Raw genomic sequence first — 4,432 nt, 5'->3', positions numbered from 1 at the left:
TTGTAGACGCCTTTATCAGCCATTATCTAGACTTGTTCTCCCTCAATGTGTTTTTCCATGGAGCAGAAGGAGTGAAGAATGCAGAAAACTCTCTGTTTTAACTCTCCCCCCATCCCCTAAGAAAGAAGAAAATAGAACGGCAATTAATAATGCCAAACAAAGTATCCAGATCCAGCTTCCTATATCTATGTTAGTATTAAATCTATCTTTACTCCAAAGCCTACTCAGCAAGTGCAAAAAACGTTACATATTTCATCACTGGGTGGCAGTAATCACCATGCTTGCCTGCAGTCCATATAGCCATTATGCTAACTATAAAATACTGTATCTACCCATCATCCCCAATAAACATTCCTTTTATCCACGTATAGCTCAGTTGTAGAGCATCCACATGGCGTTGTCAGGTTCGTTTCCCACGGACCTTTATGCACTCACTAACTGTAAGTCGCTCTGATGCGTCTGCTAAATACTAATATAAAGAAATTAGATGAGCTGTGTGTCTGGTCCAAGCTATACACTACATGTCTTACTTCATTGCAAGTTTATGTAGTTGATAGTTGAAACTGTTGGTTTTCAATTGACAGTATTTATTATCTTATATTTTAGATGTGCTGTTAGCTTAATAAGAGCATTAATGATTAAACATATTAGGTTTGTGCTGTGTACTGATATAGACTGTTTAATATATGAAACGTGATTAATGTGGGAAACTGCTAGGGGTAGGCTGAGATAAATATTCACCAACACACACTGCCTCTTTATTAAACCGCTCAAGGACATGTGTTCTGCTACAAAGATATCTGATGTGTCTGACTCAGGAAACAAGTTATGAAGATAACAATGCCTGGCAACAGTAAGACGCCAAGGGACTCACAGGGTTCAGCCTGTGCGCCAACGATGAGCTGAGTAAGTCTAAACCACGCTCAGTCTCTACTCTGATAGGCCTGCTTGGAGCCCAGGACTATCTCTGTCAAGTATTTAAAGAAAACCCATAACAATGGCTTTTTAGTTCTCTGGCTGCCCTGCGTAGTTTTCAGTGACCGTATGTATACGAACATCATATTTACACATTGAAGTGTTTTGCATTAAGAATTGGAAATACTAGTCTATTTTTAAGAAACGTTATTACCTCTTTTGTTCCATTTCTGCAGATTTAATTACGCAACTTAACTACTAATGTACCTAGTTCCTTAATATTTGGTGAAGAAAAGTATGGGTCATGTTGTATGTGGGTGGCTACTTCCTGTCGAGTGCGAAGTGCCAGCTGGTGGCAACGATACATCTTGTACCAATCTGCATGGCATTGTCTTTACACGAAGGAAGAAAACGGTGGTTTCGTTGGGCAAAAGTACCCACAGGATCAAAACAGGAAAATTGCTGGCCAATTTCTCCTCAAAAACCAACTGCAGCTTTCTGCAGAGTTATCTCACAATGCAAAAAGTGTGTTATCAATATTCCATCTTAAAATGTCCACATGTACAGCAAAACATCTTCTTTGGATCTATCATTTCATGTTTTTAAATAAAGGCTAACGTTAACTATTTCAAGTCACTCTTAGCCTCTTGCTAACTATCTACTACCTCTAACTGAGTTGAAATTACCAGGCAATCATCCCAACTATACTAACTTACCATATTGGCTGTTACTGCGGTGCGACTGGAGTTGCGCCACTGCGCCTGAGAAATGTTAACTGTGACAGGCCTCTTAACGCAGATCGAGGCCGGAGGAGGGACATCACACCGATCGCCCGACAGCACTAGCTAGCTAACCCCCCCACTAAACATGTCATCTAAACCAAATAATCGTAATTGTTACCTGGATACAAAACGTCTAAATCAACAAAACAAATTAATAAAAAAAAGCACTACTTCCGTGCACTTACAGCTCTAGGATGCGTTAAGATTCAGTGCAACTGCAGGGAGGCTGAGCTGTGCCCAGGGCTCGAGCTGGTCCTGGAGTTTATCAACACCTCCAGTAAATTCAACTTAACCCGGGAGGCCTGATTAACTCTTCTTTTTGCAAGTCACCTCACACCTATCCTAAAACTCATTTCGTCTGAGAAATTCGACAAGGAATTGTGTGAACTCTACGTTTGTTTAACTCTGAGTCCTACAAGCACTTGTCTCAATCTGCAGCTGTCACTACCCCCCATGCTGCGGAAACCCAGAATTCCACACTTACTCCCCTGCGCAGCAGGTTAGAGGGATGCTATGAAAACCACACGCCCTCTGGAGTGGCTGTGTGACTCTTCACCTGTCTGTTCTACTACTCCAACACAGCCCTAGTCCATGCTGAGTATAGTGGACAGCGTGAACCGCTCCTTCAACAACCTGCCCTCTACTTCAATGTGAGAGCTACGACTCAATGCCTTTAACAACTTCCACCTGTTCAATTACCGGACGGTACAGAATACCAGCCAAGAGATCTCAGCTCACCTGCTACAACCCTGTAGAATGAATGAACCAGGTAGCCCCCTGAACCAGAAGAGAGGTCAGTACAGGTCAGCTATTAATTTTTCTCTCCCTGTCTTGAGCTCCAATACTACTGCATTTGAGCTGCGCTTTTCACTCCCTGCAATAACATCTGCTAAATATGTTATGTACCAATACAATTTGAGAATTTGATTTGAATATCCAGTCTGTTCCGATGTCTTGATCTTCATACTAGCTTTATCTAGCCAGCAAACTCCATGACTACAGTATGTCTCCATTCTGTAATGTTATTGTATATCCTCTCTTTCCTCCGGTCAGGTCCAACTTCAAGCTGCTGGCGTACAGGGAAGCTGTATGCAGTGGGAGGCCAGTGTCAGGGCACTGTGGAGTGCTACAGCCCTGAGCAGGACTGAGGTGGACCTGTGTGTCGTCACTGCCTACCCCCTGGCAGAGTTCTCTGCCTGCTTGAGAGTGCCAGGGCATGATCTACGTCATGGGAGGATACACTACCAGAGGTTCTGATATTTTAATTCCCAGCAGAAGGCGAACTTTTTCTAAAATGTCCCAATGTAGACAGACAATAACATAAAACTGTACAACTACACAAATAGTGCTTGTCCATTTACAAAATATCACTGCTTTCAAAATGATTGTAACAAATGCTGTTATTGTTTCTCTCTCTGCTTATCTACTAACCCAGGAATACCAGCGTGCTCCCTATTGCCCCTCCTCTGACAGTTGGACAGTGTTCCGCTCCTGCTCGGCACGCGTGCGTAAGCAGCAGATGCTCCGGTGGAAGATACCATCTACCTGGTGAGGGCCGCGAGCTGGAGCAGGTCCTGGGCGGCGGGCCAGCCAACGGAGGACATGCTGACGTACAGTCTTACAACGTGACCCACGCAGGGAGTGGCTCCACCTGAGGACAACACCTCAGAGTTGGGCCTGAACCTCACGTGCACGCTGCACAACGGCAGCGTCTATGTTATGTCGCGTGACGTCAGCCTGCCCACCAGCCTGGAGCACCGTCTTCCTCAGAAATGCAACATCTTCTCAGGCGCCTGGGAGGCCTTCCAGGCGCTTCCCTGGAGCCAGAATATGCTACTCTGCTCCCTCTATCTGCCCAGCGTTCCTATGAGCGTTCTGGATGGATGTAGGATGTTTAGTGTATGTGGCTAAGGTGTATGTAAACTTCCGACTTCAACTGTATAGCTGACAGAGTGGACCCCTCAATGTTTCATCCATCACATAGAACTACTACTGTACAGGAGTTAGAATCTATATTGGTTGACTGCATTATAACATGCTACATCTTGGATGTTCTTTAGATGTGGCTTGGTGCATGGCTCAAGAACATTCAGGGGAAAGGCTCAAAGGGATCCAAGGGGAGAGACTCATATCTTTATGTATTTATTCAGGGCAGTATAGCGTCTGATGTGATCATCTCTGATGTTCTATAGCAGCATGAATCAGTATGCACAGTATGTCAGCCATGGCAGTAAGGTATTCAAGCTCTGTGTGTAGAGGCTAGGGGGTTAATAAGAAGGCTGCAGGTTGTCACGCCTTTCTGCTTCGCTTTGTGTTTCCCCCCACTACGGGGCATTAACCAAGAACATGTGGGTGTCGTGTTTTGAAACTAGGCGAGATGTGTATGTGTGTGTATTTGTGTGTGTTGAGTGTGTGAAGGAAAGAGGGCTTGAAGCGAGGGGAGGGGAGGGAGAGGGAGAGGGGGTGGGTATATACTCCTCCAGAGAACAGCAATGAGAGAGGAAGAGACAGAGAGAGAGAGAGAGAGAGACAGTGAGAGAGAGAGACAGTGAGAGAGAGAGAGAAAGAAAGAGCAGAGAGAGAGAGATCAGAGAGCGAGAGAGAGCAGAGAGAGAGATAAGAGAGAGAGCGAGAGAGCAGAGAGCGAGAGAGCAGAGAGAGAGAGATCAGAGAGCGAGAGAGAGCAGAGAGAGAGAGAGCAGAGAGAGAGAGAGAGAGAGAGAGAGAGAGAGAGC

Source organism: Coregonus clupeaformis, unplaced genomic scaffold (genome assembly GCF_020615455.1).
Source record: "Coregonus clupeaformis isolate EN_2021a unplaced genomic scaffold, ASM2061545v1 scaf0249, whole genome shotgun sequence".
Lineage (NCBI taxonomy): Eukaryota > Metazoa > Chordata > Actinopteri > Salmoniformes > Salmonidae > Coregonus > Coregonus clupeaformis.
This window is presented reverse-complemented; position numbering follows the sequence as displayed.